The 25,000-nt window shown below is 35.0% G+C and overlaps 1 protein-coding gene across 2 annotated transcripts in view; it reads right to left on the reverse strand.

The window, feature by feature from the left end:
• The window catches only part of LOC149786742 (uncharacterized), a 48,381-nt gene extending 27,357 nt beyond the window's left edge, over positions 1-21,024 (reverse strand). The window contains exons 1-3 of one of the 2 annotated variants that reach the window (XM_089977253.1): positions 20,868-21,024; positions 14,624-14,662; positions 11,249-11,336 (exon numbers count right to left, since the gene is read on the reverse strand). The gene's annotated coding sequence lies outside the window, so the exon portion shown is untranslated. The remainder of the gene's footprint in view (positions 1-11,248; positions 11,337-14,623; positions 14,663-20,867) is intronic. The other variant, XM_089977252.1, reaches the window with a different exon arrangement.
• Between the last annotated feature and the right edge of the window lie 3,976 nt (positions 21,025-25,000).

Genomic DNA, 25,000 nt, shown 5'->3' on the forward strand with positions numbered 1-25,000 from the left:
AAACCTTTATGTTACAAAATGGTCTAACCCCCCTGCGGGTCCGGGGTTGTAGAATTGGCCCGACGTGCCTCGCTACGTGTCGTAAAAGGCGACTAAGTAGAGGCAACCTGTTTGCCGTGGGTTGCGTCCCGTGTCGGAGGAGGAAAGGATCCTGGTAGTTGAGTAGAGGCTTTCCCTGCAACACACTACTTTGGCCTCTACTTCTCTTCGACGGGTGGTCGGGATGGGCCCGGTTCCGACAAATCGGCTGGTCACGCCGAGCCCTAGGAGGTCTTTATTTACTCTCTCACCTTCTTTATCTGTCTCCTTGTATCTCTCTTGATACCACCGTTGCCCCTAAATTCTCTTCCTTTATCTTTCCCTTTTCAAAGTCTTAGAAGACTTCCTAGAAGGCGGTGGCTTAACGGGTCAGTCGGGGGGTAATTTTACCGACCTTAGAAATTGGCGACTTCAGGGTCAACCAAAGGTAATTTTATCAACTGAGTATGGCATCTGTGTATTCCTGGCACTTGAAAAGTGCCCCCTTGTTGGGCTCCTTGGTGGACGGGGAGCACGGGTGCTGAATTTTTATTCAAGCCAAAATGGAAAATCAAAAAAATCAAAATAAGCGTACCAAAACGGGAACTGACTCAGATGATGAACCTTGTAGTGTGGAATCGTTTCCTCGCTTCATGGTCATCAAATCAAAAGATGAAACCAAACTCCTAGCCGCACTATCGCCATTTATAATCGAAAAGACTATACTTGGATTAGTCGGCAAACCAAAAAGCGTTACAAAGATTAAATTAAGTCTGCTTGTGGAGTGCGAACGTAAAGCACACACTGAGAACATTCAAAAAATTAAGGTATTTCATGACATCCCAGTGACTTGTTTCGCACACACATCTCTAAATACATCAAAAGGCGTCATTCGTTGCCGTGACTTGGCTGGAGTCAGCGACAAAGACATCGTAGAGGGGATGAAAAGTGAAGGTGTCACTGCAGTTCGTAGGATTCGTATCAAACGAAACAACGATCTGCAAGACACCAACACCATTATACTCACCTTCAACAGATTAACGGTACCTAAAGTTGTCAAAGTTGGGTTCTTACAAGTTAGGGTTGAGGTATACATACCAAATCCCCTCCGATGCTACAAATGTCAAAAATACGGTCATCATGAAGACCGCTGTTCCAGAAGCCAAGTATGTGGACGATGTGGAGACCCTTCTCATCGGGAATCCGAGTGCAAAGCCACTCCGCATTGCGTCAACTGCGGCAAGGAACACCATGCAAATTCAAAAGATTGCGATATATGGAAAGAGGAGAAGGAAATCCAAAGGATCAAATACACATCCAACATCCCGTATCCAGAGGCCAGGAAGCTTGTACAAACTAGAACATCACTCCCCGGCCCATCCTTCTCAACCATAGTAAAGAGCAATCAAAAAGCAACGAAAGACGCCCAAACCCAAACAGACCCACCTGAATCCCCTTCCGTCTCGAACATATCGCATTACAAACCCCCAGAAAACTCAACATCGACGCAAACAACGTTCAACAATCCTCCACCATCAAAATCACCATACAGTAAGAAAAAGTCGACAGCAAATAGGCAGCAAAAAGGGTCTGATGACCCAATAAAACTGCACAATAGGTTTGGAGACTTTGAGGATATGGATGCAGAAGAATCTGCTCCATGTCCTCAAGGTGGCTCCAGACCTAAAAACAAAATATTCACCCCCGTACTTCCTCCAGATAAATAACCAAAGACATTGCCTCCGCGAAAGGTCTAACCTAGCTGCAGAATCTTCAATATAAACTTGTAATGAAGAACACCATCATACAATGGAACTGTAGAGGACTTAAAGCCAACTACAATGATATTCTTTTGCTCTTAAACTAACGTGATCCTGCAGTACTATGTCTTCAGGAAACATTTTTGAAAGATACAGATAACATCACACTTAAAAACTACTCCCTGTTTAACAACTACTCTCATAATGTTGACAGAGCCTCAGGAGGAGTCTCTGTTATTGTGAACAACAGAACCCCTCATAGCGTCATCCCTCTAAACACAAATTTACAAGCCACTGCTGTGAGCGTCACTCTGCATCGGGTGATTACCTTTTGTTCTATCTACATACCACCAAACACCAATTTAGTAACAAATGAATTAGACGACCTTGTTCAACAACTCCCCGCACCCTTTATTCTACTCGGTGATTTTAATGCCCATAACATTTTATGGGGTTCAAATCATATAAGTGACAGAGGTCACAAAATAGAAGACTTCATTTCCAGACACGATTTGTGTCTATATAATACCAAATCACCGACATATTTACACCCAGGAACTGGTACATACACGTGTATTGATTTGACAATTTGTACCCCATCGTTGCTTTTGGACTATGAATGGAAGGTCGCTGATGACCTTCACAGCAGTGATCACTTTCCAATCTCTCTTAACAATACCAACGTTACAATTGACGAAGCAGTTCCACATTGGAATTTAAAGAAGGCCGACTGGGCCAAATTTGAAACACTTTGTACAACTAGACTTAACAGGGATACTGTCTTAAACGACAATAACCCTTTTCAATATTTTACTTCTGTTTTAATCGACAATGCAGAAGAATCCATTTCCAAGTCCTCACCAAACGGTAAAAAACTCTCAAAACCATGGTTCACAAAAGAATGTAAAGAGGCCATTAGACAACGCCGAGAAGCACTGAAAAAGTTTAATAATCGTCCAACACCCGAAAATTTAACTAAGTACCGTATTGTTCGGGCCAATGCTCGCCGCACGATTAAACAAAGTAAAAGAACATCATGGAAAAAATATGTTTCAACTCTAAACTCTCGTTCCTCTATAAAGAAAGTTTGGGACACGATCCGCAAAATCAATGGAAATAGGAAATACAATTCCTTTCGACATCTCAAAGTAAACAAGAAGAATATCAATTCCAAACATGACATTGTTAACATACTTGCTGATAGCTTCTCAAAAAATTCCTCATCCTCTAATTACTCAGAAGCATTCAGAAGATTACAAACTCACAAAGAAAAGACACGGTTGAAATTCACATCGAATAACTCAGAAAGTTATAATCAACCGTTTACAATGTATAGCTGAAGGAATCTCTGAATAAGGCCCACGATACATCCACTGGGCCTGACGAAATACATTACCAGTTTTTGAAACACCTCCCAGAACCTTCATTAACAGCCCTTCTAGAAATTTTCAACAATTTATGGATTACTGGTAATGTACCTAAAATCTGGAAAGAGGCAACAGTAATACCAGTTCCCAAACCAGTAAAGATAGCGCAGATCCTAACAGCTATCGACCAATTGCACTCACAAGCTGTGTGTGTAAAACAATGGAACGAATGATCAATTCTCGGCTTGTCTGGTACTTGGAAACTAACAATTTAATATCTCCTTTCCAAAGTGGCTTTCGATATGGCCGGAGCACCAACGATCATCTGGTTAGACTAGAAACATTTATTCGAGATGCATTTATCAAGAAAGAACACTTAGTAGCGGTTTTCTTTGATTTAGAAAAGGCCTATGACACGACATGGAAGTACAGGATACTAAATGACCTGCACGATCTAGGTCTAAAAGGCCGTCTGCCCTCTTTCATATCCAACTTTCTCTCCGACAGAGAATTCAAGGTACGAGTGGGCTCTACTCTCTCAGATCTGCACGAGCAAGAGATGGGTGTGCCCCAGGGCAGTATTTTATCTGTAACACTTTTCAATATCAAAATTAATAGCATCACCAAATGCTTGACTCCTGGTGTGGATTGTTCGCTATATGTTGATGATTTTCTCATATGTTATCAATCGAAGCACATGCATACAATTGAAAGACAACTCCAGCAAAATATAAACAAAATTCAAAATTGGGCCAATGCAAACGGTTTCAAATTCTCGAAATCAAAAACGGTATGCACGCATTTCTGTCAGTTACGAAAACATCACGATGAACCGAACCTCACGCTGGATGGAACACCTACTCCAGTTGTTGAGGAAACAAAAATTTTGGGTATTATCTTTGACAGAAAACTGACTTTTATTTCACACCTAAAAAACTTGAAAGCCAAATGCTTAAAAGCACTTGACCTACTTAAAGTAGTAGCACACACTGACTGGGGTGCTGATAGAAAAGTCATCCTGAATTTATATAGAACGTTTATTCGCTTCAAACTAGACTATGGTTGCGTTGTGTATGGTTCAGCCCGAAAGTCATATCTTAAAATGCTTGATCCAATTCATCATCAGGGAATAAGACTGGCTCTGGGAGCATTTAAAACATCCCCGTGTGAAAGCCTTCTAGCTGAGGCGAATGAACCACCGTTATCGCATCGTAGAGAAATGCTTTCCACACAGTATGCGCTGAAATTAAAATCAAACCCTCTGAATCCTGCTTTTTCGGCTGTTTTTCAACCCAAATACAAAACTTTATACGAAAATAAATCAAACGTCATACCTTCCTTTGGCATTATAATATCATCCAGCCTTGACACTACAAATATAGATCTTTCTAAAATTCAGAAAACGTCCATCACCGAAACACCACCCTGGCTAATTAAACAACCAAAAGTTCTTTTTACGCTACACGATGGAAAAAAATCCGAAACAAACCCTTCTGTCTTCCACAACTCTTACCATGAACTCCTCACCGAATTTAAAAACTACACCAGAATTTATACTGATGGATCAAAGGATGAGGAAAAGGCTGCTGCAGCCTTTGTTTGTGGAAATCACACAACGCAAGTTCGCTTATCAATTTTTACAGCCGAAATCAGAGCAATAGACCTTGCTCTGCAACATATAGAAAAGAAACATATTTTAAACAGTATCACCTTCTCCGACTCGCTATCAGTACTCCAGTCACTACACAATAGAAAACTGGAGAACCCATTATTAAAAAACATACTCTTCAAAAATACTGAGCTGAGTGTCTCCCACAATATAATATACTGTTGGTTACCTAGCCACATTGGTATTAAAGGTAACGAAAAAGCAGATCGCGCTGCTAAAATGGCCCTTTCTCAAGAACCATCTGATTTTAAAATACCATATACTGATTTTAAACCTTGTATCAGAAAGTTCTTACGTCAGAAGTGGCAGGCATCATGGAATGATGCTGTAAATAACAAACTTCACGCAATCAAACCAACTCTAGGAGAATGGACTCCTTCCTACAGAACCATTCGTAGGGAGGAGGTAGTCATTGCAAGAATCCGAATTGGTCATACTTATATCACCCACACCCACATACTAAAAGGTGAAGACTCACCAGAGTGCGTTTCTTGCAATGAACCATTCACTGTCAAGCACTTTATGATAGAGTGCTTTGACCTACAACCTACGCGCGATCGTTATTACATTGTGCATGACATGAAAGAACTTTTTGATACTGTAAACATCACTCGTATTATAGAGTTCTTGAAAGCCGTAAATATTTACTCTAAACTCTGACTTTTATGCTATCACCTTGTGCAGTTTTATGCAATATATATACCGTCCCATTTTAATACCTATTCATCTTTTTTACATCTCCCGTTGATCGGGAAGATTTATTTTGCACCGTTACCATATTATCATTTTTAATTTCAACCATTTGTTCTTTTATATCGCTGGTCGATATAGGACCTTTTATAATTTTTAAAAGATTATACAAATAACACTTTGTTTGGCGCTAAATAGCCTAAAAGTGCTGATGCGCCGTTAAAAAACAAACAATCAATCAATCAATCAACAAAATGGTCTAACAAATTATGCATTTGTTTAACAGCTTTGTCCATACCGCTGGGCTATGTTTCCCGTCGTGATCTATCTCATCCTGTGCATTCGTCACCTAGCTAGGCTTTACCATGAAGTTCAGAATAGTCAAACAGGGGTTATGTTGTATCAAATGCTGGTTCCCTAACAGTGGACTATACTTTATGGAATTTTATTTTCATTATTTGGTTAGTTTGACTATATGGTTTATTAGAATACCCCTTTAATGTCTAGAACACGATATGCGTTATATTTGCAGATGTTGGTTCAGTACACCTGTGTATACTCACTGTATGTTTTTGGGACATCATTAGCGTAGTTGTCCCATGACTTTAAAACTAGTAATGTAAGAGTTCTTTTTCACTGGTTGTTTTTGTAACTGTGCTCTGTGCCTAACTAAATTGGTAATTGAATTTATGTTTACCGTATATATTTTCTTCATTATGTTTGTACTTTGTTTTCACCCTTCACTTATGCGAGCCATATATTTAATAATAGTTAAATACAAAAAATTATCCACCAGGTGTTTATGTTCTACTCGCTATGTTTACTGTAATTGCACCGTTTTGTTCCGTACCCCTTCTACAATGTCGGTTCCATTTCCCTCTATTGTGTGGCGTTATTACAAAGTAAATATCAGCATCCCATTTAATATAATACTGTACTTCATGTGCATATTTGTATATGCATATTTGTGTATGGATATGCACATCTGATTATTACAGTAGCCAATTGTTTCGTTCTTTCGACATTGCGATTATTTCTGAGGTATTACTATAGGAAAATATGCCCAGTTTACACCTTGGAAATGGAAAGCTCTAAAGCGTCTACATTAACACGTCTGTGCACATGATTTTAAGTTATGTATAATACAACCAATGTTCAGTACCTATCTTCCCCAACATATCGAAACTGTCATCAAACTGGAACAGAAGCAAGCGTGTTGGTGGTGTTATAATGCAAGCTATCATCCTATATTAACAAGACAGGAAACTCAGTTTGAAACTATACACGAGTAATATGTTATAGTAAAATCTATCTCAGCTTGCAATCCTTAAATAAACAAGCTCCTTGGGTCGTAACATCCAAGACCTATCTGTCTGTTCGGCCTATGAAATAGTTAATATTATTACCACTTCATTATGAATTTACAGAACAATTTAAAGTATGTATACACGAGAAGGGTAAGGCTGCTTTATTAGCAAGAGACATGTTTGCATTATTCCAAGTTGTCATTTCGGTTTCTTAAGAGAAACATAGATTATATTATTATTTTAATCAATGCCTACCAGTGAGGTGTAGTTCAAACACAAGTATTTGATAAACTATTATCAACTCTTTTAATATATACAAGCAAACAGTTATCTGCTATATATATATATATATATATATATATATATATATATATATATATATATATATATATATATATATATATATATGACACGTGTTTTGGACAACACTTTAACAACCTTAACTTAGTGACAAAAACACCTTAGCTCGCTACTTGACAGAATGTACGGTAACGGCCTTTCCAAGACAGAGGATACAACTTTTGCGTAGTGAACAACCATACCTCTTCTGGAATACGAATTGGTTTAAATGAAAATGGAGGTTCAGTATGCACCTGGATAAAAGCGACAGTGTAATGCATTAATACATTCATGTTTGTCTCGAGATGAAATCACCCTCGAGACAGCTGCAATCATTCATAGGTGTCCTTAACATTGCTTGTTCTGTTGTTTTTTCCGAGTCCGAACTTTCATGTATCGTCTTTTCTAGCTGGTAATCTGCATTCCTAATTGAATCATATGTTAAAAGTAACTCAGATGAATATGTGATGGTTTATATTCAATGTTAATCTGATCTAGCATATCGATTTATAATAGCTAGATCATTGTGTGATTTTAAAATTTATGTAAGATGCAGATACCTCCATCATTGCGGGATAGTGTGAAGACTTACGTATACATTATACAAACAGACTTGTGATTAGATCTCAGTTTCATCAAAATAGTACGCGTCCAAAGCTAGTACTCATCGTCCCTGGGATCTGGGGAAGAACACTTAGCCAGTGAATGCTTATATTTCAACACCGACGGTTAAACCCAAGTTGAAAGATAAACGTTTAAGTTTCCATAGATTAAAGAAAAGCATGCGATACTTTTGGAAATTAGTTTTTGTTTCCAGATTTACATTTATTTGTTCAAGGCAAGTTATGCAACAGGTAATAAAAAAAAAATAAAATGTAAATGCCCCTTATTGAAAACAAGCGAGATGCATTACTAAGAGAACCGACAGCAGCAAAGTACTCCACTTTCTAGATTATTTTATTAAAAGTTTCACTGATATGTTTTGTCAAAACATGCTAACCTCCGCGATTCAAAATATATTTAAGGAGTTTACTTTAAACACTTCGATTAACTTTGTTTCTACTAATTTTAATAACTCATCTCGCCTTCTTTATAGTTCATTTAATACGTGAAGAATACACAGCTCGTTCACGTTCTACTTTGTTTGACCACTTGGGTATGGGCATGGATTTATTGACCTGATAGACCTCTTTTCCATTTTTAGTATTAAAACACTCCTCACAAATATTAAGAAATGGCAAATACTGTGATGTTCCAAACTTCTATTCGTCAAAAGTCCAGTTATCTTATTACATAACATGTCAACCCATTTCTGGTAAAAACTATAATCTGCATTGTTTATACTTTTCATAGACGTGAAACAATTATGTTAAGTAGAAGAGCAAAACATAAAATTTTTAAAACTGTTTACATCTGCTTGAACTAAATTGGCTGCTCTGTAAACAACTAATATATTGCTAAAGTATTCTCTATGTGAATGGGTTTAAAATCAGAATTATTATTAACACGTAAATATCTTTATTTGAATTTAGGTCTAGATTTCGGATTTTCTTGGTGTATTTGATACAATACCGGATGTGGTTATTTTAATAATAAATAATATTCACTTATTTTATAAACATTATCATTATTCTAAAAGTTTAATTTCTATTAAGGAAATTTGTGTTTGTTTTAGAAAATGCTAATTGTAATTTGACGTCAAGTAGAGAACTATATTAATTTTCAATTGAGAAGATATTTCATTCGTGCTTTAGTATCTAGCACTTTCAATTTGTATTATATGTTGTTTCCGGTTGCGCTGAAATTTCCTTCGACAAATTATTGAATTCAAGTGTTTATTGTTTCTTGAGATACAAAAGTGCTCTAGTACAACTCTTGGATAGAGACATTCAATAGAATGTAAGTGAATTCGAACCAGAAATTGTGTTAATGTGATTCGGCAAAAGGCTGTTGGCATATCAACACTCTGCAGGCTATCAAAGCCATATCATCGTCACCATAAGTGTTGGATCTAATTTGGAATTCTACTAATTTGTATTCATGACTTTAAAGCATTAGAACTTGAGTCTCAAATTCTTAGATTATTTTTGGATTTAATTTGCAAATACCTAAAGTGCCTGAGTTATATATGCTAGGGAGTATATTATGCATTCCTTTTATAATATGACTTTTCCATTGTGATGCATTTGTATATACCGATCATTAGGCTCCTACGAAGTGTACCATAGTCAGTTACAAAGTTACCTTTATGACCTGCAGACTCCACTATTACTATGAATATTGCAATACACGGGCGGTACAATTCAAACAGGGTCCTTGTATGTATATATGCCATTTTAACTGCTTATGATGTATGTATGAACTTCTGCGAACTGATTAGAAGAAACCACCTTGATAAGACTATACAATACGACCTGAGCGGTCACAAACACAGTATATCGCTGTTTCATGAATTACTTCTTGATGATAAATCCGCAAAATGTAAAGATAACGCCATGTGTATAATGATTCCATTTATTTCACGTCTCTTTCTACAAACTTTGTCGAAACAGTTTTGTTATGATGTAAATATATAATGTTTTGTCTTAAATATCAATATAATTCAATAGAACGTTTAAAAAGAGGCTAGCATCAAGGATATTTTAAGCATGTGTTGTATTTGTGTAGGACGCTACATAAATTATCTGCTTGTGTGGGTTTCTCTTTAAATCATCTCAGCATTCGTACTTATGTTATAGCATTCATTTGTATTCGTATAGTTTTCTTCTCTCTATTGTACTTGTTGAAATGTACTGTTTTCATACGAAATCATAATATAAATACCGTTATGGTCTACGCTTTGCTAACAGAAAATGTCATGAGAATAAAACGGGAATTAAGTGTCGTTCATAGGTGAATAAAAGCCATGTAATACGTCTACAGGAGGTTTATAGAATCCCAAATCATGCATTTAAATGGATAAGGAGATGTTGATTTAGATGATAACCGTTGGAATTATTAATATCATATTAAAATAGCATCATACTGTAATACACTATCTAAACATCTAGTTTTAATATCCTGACATTAGTGCCATATTCAACTGAGTTCTCCAAGTTAGGCCTAAGGTGATCAAATTATTTGACCACTGCAAATCAAAGTTCAGTTGACCACCTATACCTCATCTACGTTGCCCTGTTTGCCCTGTTGGCTTAAACTGGTAATATGTCTCCTATTACCCATATATATTATGAAGTAACGTATACATGAAAGCTACGGATATTTGGATAAGGAAAGAGACAAATAAATGCCTGTTGGTTTATGCTGAATGGTATAGCTACGTTTAAGGTATTAATTCCAGTGTATGTTGTTTCTCCAAAATACGGAAAGTGGGTTGACATCTCACCTGCCCCATTTTTGGGGTTAGTGATCTGATTGCAATATCAACTGATTTGTTACCACAATGTATTTGAGTCCAATTTAGAAAATTACCTATTTATGCAAGTCTCCAATCGAGCTTCAAGTACAAAATACCTGCCGAAATTATATATAATTTTAATATATTGAGTGACATTATGTTCATCTGCAAATAAGGCACGAGCAAATTATACTTATATGGAGCACAAGGTTGATTGTTACCACAAGCAAACAAGATTATACTCTATTTTATACTTCATCCGTTACAAGTAGGAAGAGTGGACCAAATCTTTTCATATTAATCACTTTTTATGAAGACACCCTTTCTTTCTAGATTGACAAATTCTGTAGTGACAGCGTTTCAAAACAAATGCCATAAATCAAACTTATTTAATCTTAATAAACCATGGATTTATTATGGGTCCATATTTAGACTAAACATTTTCGTATACTTTTCTGCTCCAAGCGACTGCTTTCAAACAACAATTTAACATTTGACGTCATTGCATTTACTAGACAATACATTCCAATTAGCTTGTTCTATTTTGGCATTAAAGATAAGTCACGTTGCTTCAAAATCTATGGATTATGTAAAACATATTAGCCTGGAAAATGTGATAATTTCATCGCATAATATGCTAACGAAGGCCACAAAATAGCATCTTACCAAGAGAACAAAAATCAAAGAGCAACATCCTCTACCTTTCTTTTGTAAATTCGTCTGGTCAGGCACATCCGTTATGACATCTCTCATGTGATCAGGTGCATCTTTCATGCTTTTTTCTTTCACCTGAAAGGTTGATCATAATGAAAGTGTTGTTGCAAATAATGTATGGTTTGATTATGTTGTCATAATAATTACTGTGTGCATGTTTTAAGAATGTGACTCAATCATTTTAACAAATATTAATTCATGAGCAAATGCACACATGCTTGTTGACAATGATTGCAAAATTGATTTGTAACTTGGCTGTCACAGCACCTTTATCGAGGTAATGAAATGTTTCATTTTGAGGAAATGGGAGCCAAGCGCCTTTCCCAAGGATGCTCAAGTGCAGAAGGTCCCAGGCAGGTATGGAAGTATGTTAAACTCACGAACCCTACATTTAAGTAGAAGTGTCCACCAATTGAGACACTAGAAACGACAAATAATCACTTAGATGGGATGATCACTACAGATGAACAAAAGTGTAAAAGGAATCAACTGAACTGCGTCTTTTACCCAATTTGTTGGCTTAAAATAAATATTTTACTATCCGAAAAATGCGTGTGTAAATGAAATTTATACTTTTCACTGACATCTTGTCCAGACAATTATTATCCGTATTGTGTATTGATTGCTCCTTATCGTTCTGAATTGGCGATAAGCCTGAGGTGCCCGCTAGCCAAGGTGAACCACATTTTAGCATGGAGTAAAAAAAGTTCACAAAGTATGACTTTGTCCCGACCATGAGATTCAGTCTACAGTAGTACATACAGCGGTATGTTTACGGTGATGCAACGTTTATAATTTTGAGATCATAATTATATTTTCGTCCACAAATGCCCTAAATGGTTATGACATACCTCGCGTTTGATATATAATTATACAGTTTTGATAATTCTGAATTTGGGGCTATCTGTTGATTAACCATATATAAATAAATCAATATTTATACCGGCAAATACGCCACGAATATGCTGAGGTACGCACGTACGAGAATCTGCAAACAAAGCAAATTGCTATTGTTCATAGTGTTCCAGTACAACCAATAACAGTTACACTTCTATTCTCCCAGGGTGATCGACACATTTAAGTTTGACACGTAAACAAACGGTACATAACAACCAGCAGATCAAATCATAAGTGGTATATTTTATCTTCATTACTCTTACAAACACACTATTCAGTCTTGGATTTGGTGATTTGAGAATCGTAGCAGTGATGGACTGCTTATTAGAGAACAAATCACTTGTCAAAAGCAGATCTTCCCACAACAGTTTACTCCATATTTGTAACACGTATTGACCCCATCTAAAAGGCAAAGTCCTTATCATTAATTGACCAATATTGTAATAATAACATCGTCTCCCATTTCTCCGTTTTCTTTTAGATTTATGTGCCATTTTCCATGTTCGTTTTTATTGTCTTAGTATTTGTAGTTTATTCGTTCCTTCCCATCGGTCTCTAGTTTCATATGTATTATCGACCTTCTTTCCGAAATAACCATGTAAATTTTCTATTGTTTTTTCCTGCACTTTATCTTTGTTAATTAAGCTCCATTTGGAAAAAAAAGACAAATACAGATCGGGAATCTGCTGATCTCAAAGTTGTCATTAATCTGGAAGTAAAACACGTTAACATTTTCGTAATTATACTACGTTTATGTTCAAAACAAATGTGACTTTACTCAGCTTTATCATCATATAACCCATGCAATGAATGCTTGTCACACTCATGGTAACTTTAAAGAAATCGCAGATTTTGCAGGAAACGTACATATGTATACCTTATAATAGGTAGTACACGTTAAACATACAAAAATGCTTGGGAAAACTCAATGAGTTTCCAAGAATGTTTTCAATTACTAGACGAATGCTCACCCCGTAAGATCCGATTATAAATTACTGGGCCAATGTGTTAATATCACGTGTATTAACTATTTAACATCACACTGTAATTTGACGGACTGGTATCAATTTTTATTCACATCTGAACTATTGAGTTGACACTATACAATGTTGTAGAATATTCAACCCTGTTATTGGGTATACGACACATAAAGTAACCTTAAGATAGTCGCGAACATTTTGACCGCCACGTCTAAGACCACGTGTCGTGATATTATCACAAATGTGCAAATCTGAAGATAAAACGGCTTCTGATCAGCATAATTCATGTTTGGTAATCACAGAGTAAGCGAGGTTACAATGATGCATCGTTACAAGCTATAGTACAAGGATTAATCTAATTCTCAAGTTTGAAGGTTATGGACATACAACTGGTATACAATCGTTTAATCGCATATTAGTTAAAGGGCATTTATACAAGTGGATACTCGAACAGACTGAATCTACATTGGCCGTCAAAAGATGTAGAGCATCTGTTTCGTGTCATGCAGTTTGAGGAACGTTATGAAATGAATCGACCCATCAATTGAAGCCCCAGGTCTGTTAATTTTCCTTCAGATATCAATGCTCTCCATTGTAAGATCAACAACATATAAAAACGACTCATTACATGTTCTACTATATGGTACGAAATTACCCTTACTCACATTAAACAACTACTGTCATTATACATATCATACGGTCATAACCACTACCATTTAAACATAATGTGTAAATAGGTGTGTTTTTTCCACCTGGTTAAACATATGGCAGTTATATCAAACAATCAATTGATTGAATTATGATTTTCTTAGTTCATCTAATTAATTAGACAATGATATATTACAGAATATGTGGATTGCAATTCTTTTTTACAGTCATTGTTGATATGACTTACTATAATCAGATGCAATTTGAACATAATAAAAATAATTCAATTTTCTTTTAGGATATTAATTCATATACATGTCACCAGCTCACCAATTCAGATTTATCATTATACTACGTTACATCGAATTGAAAATATTGTCTAATGTATTAATGACAGCTTTCCGTCGACTAGATTTATTTTATTGTGATAATTGCTATTCCAGTCAATGTTAAAACCCAAAACGACTTCACAAAATATCGGATCTCTTCTTTGTAAAGGTTAATTGCAAACTGTCTTTCTTTTCTGGTTATTTTCCTGTCTAATTTGTAACTAAATAGAGCTGGTGAGAGTGAGAATGTTTTTTCTAATTTGAGAGCCTAGTTCATACAAAGATGTAAAAGTAAAACAAATTTATAAACTTTCCTCAGCCAGAAACCTTACTGTTCATATATGTACTGGACAAGCATTCCCAATCATATTTGGAATGTAGTCATATAGTTTCAACCAAATAATAACATTTTGAAAGGAACAATGCATTATCACAATGGTAACTCAATCAAAAAATGTAAACATGTAACTAGGAAAGTGACAGCATATGATCAAGACATTTAGCTTACCAAACCAGCCATTTCACTTCCTTCCTTTAGGATGGATGCCTGAAAAATGTTGATGAAACATAGTGCAAAAGTATTGTTATAAAGAAAACGAAATGGGGAGAGTGTGGAGGGATATTGTGTCAATACCGGGATAAAAACTGGACAAAACTTATGACGGATCTTTCTTGATGTAAATTTACATTGAGTATTCTTCTAGCCTGCTGTAATTAAACATATATATATATATATTGTGTGTGTGGTTGTGTGAGTTACATTTACCATCAAAATACCATATAACTTATTTGTATTTGATAGTCATACATGTATTTGTAATTTAAATGCAAACATTTCAATAATGTGAGCTGACATTACCACTGGCATATGCTACTCATTCTAACCTACAAATACAAAACGAGTTATTTATAAACATTGTCATTGTTGTTCACTGTGGTGAGCACTTTTACTTTCATTTATTTAGTTTTTAACAGCATCTTAAGAATTACAATTGTTAATCCTCCATGATATCGCTCTACATTTGTCATAAAAATTAAATTTGATCGAATATGGTGCCTAAGCGAAGGGTAATTGCAAATTGTGAATTTTGTTTTGCCAGACATACAGAATGTATTGGCTGTTTTACGGTTTCGTCTTGAATTCCGCATTTTCAAGTCAGATGACGCACTATTAGGCTGTGCTGCAGATGCAGATGTTATGTATCATTGGATTGTAGAAGCTAAAATTTGTAAACTTACTTATCATGATGATGCGGAAGGGTGAGAAAGAAAGAATGAGATAGTTTGGTTTATTTAATCATACAAAAGTAACTTTGCGAAAAGAAATGTTATGAATTTAGAAATAAGAACACTTATGAAAATGTCAAGTTGGAAATGCACAAAATGAGTCTCCGGAGGAAAAAAAAAACTTGCTAAGCAGTGATATACACTATTGTTTTAAAAATTAAAGACATTTGATTATGTTTTGAAAATAAACAATATCGTTCGTAAATATCTGAGTAGTCTGAACAAGCTACAAATTTTGAAATAATGAACTACAGCACATGCATCATGTGTTTCGGAACATACACGTTCCCTCTGTGGACTTTAATTATTTTCACAGAAATATATCGAAGTAGTCTTGTATTGCTTGTGGTAGACGGATTAAGTTTTATTGCCACAGTTAGAAGTCACATCAACATAATCATGTAGTCGTGGACATCCGCTAAAGAGAGTGGAAGATACATGTTGACTTGGCTTCAGTACATAGTGCAGGTTACACGTCGTAAGTTGTGTACAACGCCGATTAATATTAAAAGAATCGCTCACTAAAACACAATCACATATGTATATTGCGAGAGTTTAAATATTTCCGAGCAAACAAAGGATGAGTCAGTTTAGGTGTTTCAACAAAATACAAAGTTCCGTTATAATAAATTTAATGTGATATATACATATCCAAAATAAACATGTCAGTGCGACAAATGTTTCAGGAATTAGACACTTGTTTAATTGTATTATTTGCTTACTGTCTTTCTTCAGGCTCTACGAGCAACGTGATGCCGCATTATGTTACCATCAACTTAATATGTATACATTTAATTGCTAGTTGGGTAATATAGTACCTTTTAAAACCCGAAATCGCCAAATCACATGTTTGCCAGAAATGTACAATATACATATAATTTTGCTAATTGTTATTAAAGTGTCTTATTTTTCTTGGCTTTAGACATTGACACCTTAAGATTCTTTGTTCACTCCGTGCTGGAGATGAAATACGATTCGACTTCCAAGTTTGTAAATTCATTTTATTTCATGCATATTTTGAAGCGTTCCAATTAATTATCAGGACATCGTACAAATTAGTGCAGCAACGCTCATTCACGCAACTTTCTGTCTATTACATTTTTTAAAATATTACTTTCGCTTATGTTTATTATGGCAAAATTCATTAGCGTATAATACAAAAATGTGAAACGGACACTACTGCCTAGTTCAATAGTTTTCATATAAAGTCGTGCTAAATACAACATGAACTAGTGTAAAGCAATTTACCTATTTTCTCATTTCGAATAAAAATATGAAACAATTGCCTGTTTCAAGATTAACAGCTTTAATTAATGGTGGCGTCCACCGGTACAGTGCATAAACTACTTTAATGTCTTATGAATATTGTGTATCAATTTTGGTACAAACTTGGTATATTTTGTCTTAATTATTGTTTTCAAGAAGTTGATATCAATTTAAGAAACCATTTTGTCGCCAGTAAACGTGGATGCGTATTTTTACATGGGTTTTCAATTATGCAATCACTGCAAAATTAATAAAAGTATGCCCATAATCGCCCTATAACAAGAAACTTTGGGGACCAAAACTTAGCTTCGAGTCATTTGAACAGACTTTGGACTAGCAGAGCTAAACGCAATAATAAAGAAAGGTAGAATAAATTTGGCCAGTTAGTATAGCTTACGAAAAATAACAACTTTTCCCGGCGTAGAAGCTGAAGTTAATGTAACCATATATCGAGAATATCATCATCTTTGGAATTCAACAGATGCAATCTATGATGCAAATTTAAGAGCAAAATGGGTATACACGATAAATATGCCCCAATGTCGGACGTCGAATTAATTATTTAAGTGAAAATTATATTTCTCCGTCATGCGCCATGTTCCCCCTCCACCAAGATACCATTTTACGGTAATTATGACAATAGTCAAACACTTCACTTCCATTAATAATATCATATAATTCCTAAATTTTACAGTTTCGCACAGATATCCATGATAAAATAGGTCAACTGTATGTACTCCGAACTGGAGATGGAAATTCTTCCACCTTTAAAGCTGGTAAATCTCTATCATTTTTTAGGTTTATCATGAAAAAGTTAATATGTATTCTAAGGTAGTCGCAGATATATTTACTGTATTTACTTTCATTAGTGTATTTCAATATTTTCATTTCTGGAGCTGGAAATTCTTATATTTTACGTATGACTCATTAGTGACCTCGAATCGAATTTGATATGTATTACATATTTCATTACATTATTCAAAGTTTATGTTATAAATATTATAGCAATACATGGAAAACTAAGACCATTTATTGACCAGCACACAAAACATATTCATGAAATATAATGTGTTGATATTGGAAATCGAAGTTATCGATTGATGATAGTTTGTAAATGTGAACTGTAGCTAGGCAATTATTTTTTAGGTATGCTACATAGTGATACTTATATTTGAGCTAATTTATTTAATTGTTTGTTAGTTAGTTATACTTTTTTTAATTACTTTACCATGGTATTGTAAGGTAATTTTTTTATTTGATTTTATATTTCCCAGAAATTCAGTTCATTTTATTTTTGAAAGCGTAATGTTTTTTAATTTGCCGGTAAAATCCATGACGATTTTGTTTGAATATGAACATGTACAGACGGTTATGTGTAAAAGTTAAATATCAGCATGTTTTACTTCGTTGTGGGTTCTGACATCAAACGATCTACGGGAAATTTTCCTTGCCACCGGTTGGCAACCAGCCGTAAAGCTCGTTTGACTAACCACATTCAATCGACCAATCCGGTAACGTTTAACTTGCTTGCTAACTTTCCTACGGCTGCTTAAACCTTCTAACAACAGTTTAGAATGTAAACTATGCATGGCTAGTTTTTTATTGCTTGTTTATTATATTTGCGACCTTACCACCATGGGTAGAATTTTGCCTGCTGGAGATAGATCATCCGAGTGCAATCCTAGCCTTCTTTCCTCCTACGACAATCCATTTGGCTCCTAAATTTGTTTCTGCAGTTGCATTTAAATCATGGATGAGATCCATGTCGGTGCATTGACGTGCTCATAACCTTATACTCGAGGCCCTGTCTTTATTAGGATCTAGTAGTATACGGAAGGCTGTACGAAGTCGACATTAACTTTGGAGCAGTGTCTGTATACAATGGATGATGTGGCTGGTGAAGGAGAATATTGCTCCCTATCGGAGGAGGCTGTCCCGTAGAAACTTTAACCATGTGGAAATGGTGTCGATAATGTTCGACGCAAATGTGAGACAACATGCCTATCCAAGACAACCTAAGTTTCAAATAAGTGTATGTAGATCAACAAAAAATCAATGAGTTTTAATAGCTGAGAAACACTTTTGGAGCCGGTTATCTTGGGTAATACAGTACCGAAGTCAGTAATATGGATACACTCAGAACTACTATTCTAATCAAATTTCGAAAGTGCTGTCAGAGAGAGAGAGAGTTCAATTCGTTTGAACGCGAATACAATAACACGATGCCCTTGGTGCTTTAAAATCCACTCGATGAGTACAATTTCATCTACGAACTGGAACTTTACATGGAATAATTGTGTACAACTAGTCTATGGCATTTTGTGACTTTCTACTTCAATATGGACTCCAAAAGCGGACTGCCCCTGCAAACATTATCAGTAAAGTGTGGAGAACAAACTGTTTTGTAACAACTAATTTTTTTACGAAAAACTCACCGTTTCCTCGATATCAACATAACATGATGTCACCAAAGACTCTTAGGGTGACAGTTTCAATGTGGAAAACTTGTCCTAACACGTATGTATTTACCAAGGTGGACACAATTATTCCATGTATGTTTTTCTTATAGTTTTTGTGAATAAATTGGAACATATATTTTCATTTTCATTAAGATTGTCATATACATATAATAATTGTATAATTTGCAATGTCACAGCCATATATTTTCTATTCACTTTCATCAAGAATGCTTTAATCATACTTTCTTATTTATTGTCCTTGTAAGTGTTTGCTAAGAGCATCTGGACGTGAATGTACACACGAATCAACTCATTCACCGTTGTGTTTTCGATGGGATTGATTTTTTTAATTTGCCGCGTAATTCATTCCCGAATATAAATAGTTCGATCCTTACTTAGAGATAGTTGTCCAGAGGTGTACCGCTTATGTTTAGGTGACAGTGTTGTTAGAATATCAACATACAATTTTGATGCATTATTCCAAGTTAAAAGAACACACCATTCGGTGTGCTGCTTACTCATGAAAGTATATAAACGAACCTAAGGAATATTCAGAATGAATCTGTTAAAAATTCCGTTCCAATACTAACTCCTCCACCACTAATAAATGATAGAACATGATATTCACGGACAACGATTTGAAACAGCATCAAAATATATTCAGATATATGTGTTGTCACTTACGTTTCAGACTCAAACTAATGAGATCTGTTAAAGTAAACAAGTATGCAGGTATTGAGTTTGATACGCATGTAATATACTTTCTTAAGCAAAATAAATGGCACGTTAGATTTAAATATAACACGTTTTGATTTTGTCAAAAGTGAGAAATTAACATCGGTAGAAATGACATATAGAAATACATCCCTTTACAAATATGTTTACATTCTATACTTCTTTACATTTGGTTATAAAGCAATACAGGAGATCGATGTATCAAATAGTTACCAGTATTTGAGATTTACTAATGAACCCTGTTTAATACAAAAATATATATACATACGGTTTGTTCCCCATGCCAAAGCCTCTCTATCATGTAATTACATGTATGACACAAGTTGGCTTGTTACTGCATGATTTGTGAACAGAACGAGAACCAGATCGTAAATAGGTTTGTTCGATAGTGGTAATACGCCATCTATCTTGCAAGTTATATTGCCATGATCTTTAGCCGCATGAGATGTACTATGCTCCATATATTGAACGATTGATATGATCGATATCCCGATAAAAACAAGGATAAAACATGTTGAACACGTGTATAGAGGTCCTATATGTACTTAAAACTTCACATCATACATTGTATATAAACAACCAATGCTAGCTGTTAATACGAATTCGGTCTGTAATCTTCCGATACATAAATCGTTTAAATCGATGTATGTATACTCATAACGTTGAGCTGAAATTCCAAGGAAAGATTTAAGTCATTTAGGTTTTAATATGTCTTTATCAACACTTCATCTTCAATTTCAATTCTGCTTTTCACGGTATGACGTATTTAGTATTTTATATATTTTACAGATAGGTGATGCCATTTGGAGGTTGATTAGGAAACTTCACAATTTCAATTAGAGAAAAGTTGTATGCATATGTTGTATACCGCAAGTCAAATGATTGTTTAATATTGCCTCTGAAAGCGAACCCTTTAATATAAAGGTGATACGGTATATTTCAATTTAAAAGATAGGATGAAATTAAATGACAAGGTGAGAAAAGGTAATATTTTAAATTACATACCCATCTATTTGTATTCACATTGAGTCAAAAGTGCAGGCAACGGGTGCAACGAGCTAAACCACCCAGGGCAAAGTCCGTATTTGGTATCACATAACCACAAGTTGATTTACTTCATGCGACTGTCGATCATATGTAGCAACTAATATACATAACGTTCAGTTTGGTGCAGGGGGAGTAAGTCAATTCCATAAATGTAATGAATGGATGCGAGGAGATCGGCGGAAACACGGCCTAATTCTTATTGAATATCGATAAAACTTACGATAACAAAAGAATTACTCGTCAGACATAAATGACCTGATTATGCATCATGCATTATAAACATTTAGAGAAAACTTTTAACACGTGTTTCATACACGAAAATACGGGTGGTATTTCTTAGGTAGCAAGTGGTGCAGACAGGCGACATTATTTATAAATATAAAATGTCCGAATCTCTTTAACATATTGATGTGAGATTTAAAAGTTATTGTTTCAACTGTTTGAGCGGAGATAATGACCGCAGAATATAAAGTACTGTCAAAGCAGAATACATGCAGTGTACTGTATGGTTTGAGAGGTATGTGGTTTACAATCAATCTCATAAAACCATGTACAAATGATTGCATTAAATGATGAAAAAAAGAATCTTTAACATTTAGCAAAACAGCAAAGGCATCTAAGAATTGTTATTAGATAAGTCATTGTTAAAGTTTATAAATTGATATATAAATTGATATATGCCTTTATAGATGCAATATATTGCACACTCGACAGTTTTCTCGCGCACGGTAGAATATTAATAAATAATGACTTGAAATGATGAACAAAAAATAACCAGATCAGTATTTCCCCTCAATTCAGCACAATCAGTGAAAGAATAATTTTCTTTCATTTTTGTCCTTTGTATGTTTTAACATGCTTCATCTCTTCGTATGACATTGACAAGCTAGAATATAAGTATGCTCATAACAACATGAAGGCTTTGATGTGAACTTCATTGTTATTATTGCAGTTCCTATTCGTAAAACTTTAGTTTCTTTGCAACAAAACAACAGCAACAAAAAATAATGTTTATATTCCTCGAGAAGCATGCATAAGTTTTAATGCCTCTGCGACGTTTCTTAAACTTTTCGATTTCATTTACTCGCTTGTGTTTTCAGCAGAGAATCGCAGAGAAGAAACATAATACGATGCTGATTTCCCCGCGCGCGCTAACGAGATGAACTCAATCAAAAATGACATCCGACAGAAGATTGTCGTGACTATTGAGTTGACGTGTAATAACTATCCAAGATCCCACAAGGTTACGTATATTTCTGATATCGTAAAGAAAATATGTACAGTGCGGTTGACACGACTATTCTTGAAAGATGTTACTGTTTGGTGCAAATATATTAATTAGATTCACGTTGACAGAGGAATATTATGCACACGTGCAACTTATTGCCAACATCATAACAATGACATTGGGGCAAATCCAAGTTGTGACGCTAAATTGATGGTTTCCTATTGTGTGTGTGTGTGTGTGCCTGTGTGTGTGTGTGTGTGATTTGAATTGTTAACGTAATTTTAACAAGTTCTCAGTGATTTCTACGATGTCTGCCGTGTGGCAGTTTATAATGTTGTCTAGCACTGGGGCATCATGCCACAGACATGTAGTATAATGTCGCACCCAGTCACATTATCTAGACACAAGGCAGACCATTCCAAACATTAACATCTTAATGCTGAGCGCCAAGAGAGGAATCTGTTATTACAATGTTTTATAAGTCTTTGGTATGACTCGGCAGGGGATCGAACTCATGACATGTCACATCCGTGCCGGACGCTCTAACCACTAGACCACCGGAACGGTGGTTGCTAAGTGAACCGTTCTTGTTCGGCAAACAGGGTTATAACAGGGTTATATATTGTTTGGCTTCTTTACGGATGATCTTCTAAAGATAAATAATACAATGTCCGTATATCTTACATACCGCAATGCGCGGTTGTCACACCTTCGTTGATCTCTGTATGAGCATGATGAGCACGAGCTGGGTCTCGGCGTGACAAACTTGGGCAATACAACGTTTCAGATCTAAATGCTATATAAACGAATGAAGTGGAATAATGACACACGAACATATTACTAGCTCTATATCGCGGCCGGGGTTCAAACCAACGACCACCCGCTTATGAGGCGGACACTCTAACCACTTGGCCACCGGAGTGGTATAGAGAGAAGTAAGGAAACACTTAATTGAGTTTATACTATGGTCACTTGGGATTGCATAGCGCACACATTCAGCTTAGAGTTGATCAGTTATAGCATGAGCTAGTAGCTGCGCATGCTAGCACATGTGCTCCAAGATTGATATCCTCTAAATAATCAAGAAGTTTCAAACTATATTATTGATTGTTGTTATTGTTGCTGTGTGTTAAGCTATGCATGACGGTCAATATTGATGGTAGACGAAGAACCTGGGAAAACTCCGGGAAGAACCACCGACCCACGAGAAGCTACTGGCAAGCTTTCTGACATTCCCATTTGGCCGAATCCTCAACTCGAACCCACGTAGACAGAGGTGAGAAGGCAGTGATCCGTAACGGGGATCGCTTTAGACCACTCTGCCACTCGGGGCCCCTATAGCTTTCGTAATTATATATAAATATTAATTCAAGAAGTTCAAGTTTAAGTTATAGCATTGAAAATAAACAGTTCAATATATATATAATTACCAATGGAAGAAATTCAAATTATAACATTGATAATAAATGGTTAAATACACATGGATATGAATTATTGATGGTAAATGTTTAGATATATTCAGGAAGTTCAAGTCATAGCATTGCGCGATAGTGTTGCATTTTTGAACCCATGTCTTAAGTACAAATGAGTAAATAGTTAATATTTATAGTGTACAAGTTTGTTTGTTGTTTGTGTGGTTTTGGTTATTATAAATTTAGTGAAAGTCTGGCAAATTGCCTCTTACATATGCTAAATTCAAGTTCCAATTTATGGTAATTTGGTAGCAGATCTTTTATGTTGAGAATATTAAGAAACCTTTATATAATTTTAAGCCTAACATACGATATCATTTAGTTATTTTGTATGATGTTTGCATGCTTGCAAATAGATTAGGAAAGTTGTAGTCAGTAGTTCAGTAATTATTAAGGCTGAGAAGCTTTTAAGTCTGTCTGTTCGTCCATTATTTTTTGCGTTTCGTTATCTACATATTATCATATTCATCAGAATATAATGTTAATTATGCTTCGAGTTGTATCCTCAACTTGTATTAATGTCTAGCATTATAGTATACTTATTGTATACATCATTTTATATTGCTAGTTTTTTATGAGTTGTATCTCTCGATTAGTTATTCAGTTATACTTCTTGCAACCCGTTATTGAATCATAGCCCTGTACATTCAAAATCATTTCCATGGGAGTATACCTTTAAATATATTTCGTCAGAAATATGCAACGTCCTTTTTCTTTTATCCTGAATTCTAGTACATGATCATTCCGAGTAATTTCCTGTTTTGATATATATATATATATATATATATATATATATATATATATATATATATATATATATATATATATATATATATATATATATATAAATATATATATAAATATATATATAAATATATATATAAATAAATATATATATATAAATAAATATATATATATATATATATATATATATATATATATATATATATATATATATATATATATATATATATTGTAACATACTGATTAAATAGTATGATTCATTTTACGTGCAGATCTATGTTAAGTAGTGTATATTGCGAGAATAATCGCGAGAAGTTAATCAATCGCGAGAATTATCGCGAGACTCCACCCCACAAGAACGAGTATCATAATATCAATTTCAGTATCAGTTGTCTTGATTCATATACCATGTTCATTTCATCGTCAAATATCCTTTTCCATGTTCGTTCAGAGTCGCTTCCTTTATAAATATTTCCTGTATCCGTTGTATGGAATCCTACTCCGTGTCAGTTCAAATTAGTTTCCTTTGAAGTACACTGTTTCATATGCTCCCACTTATTTGCGTAGGCTGCATTGTACTGTGCTGAAATAATGTACAAGATTTTAAGTGGACCGCCCACGGAAAAGACATTATGTAATGTAAATAG

Source organism: Sinohyriopsis cumingii, chromosome 12 (assembly GCF_028554795.1).
Source record: "Sinohyriopsis cumingii isolate HCF-2022 chromosome 12, ASM2855479v2, whole genome shotgun sequence".
NCBI classification, from domain to species: Eukaryota; Metazoa; Mollusca; class Bivalvia; order Unionida; family Unionidae; genus Sinohyriopsis; species Sinohyriopsis cumingii.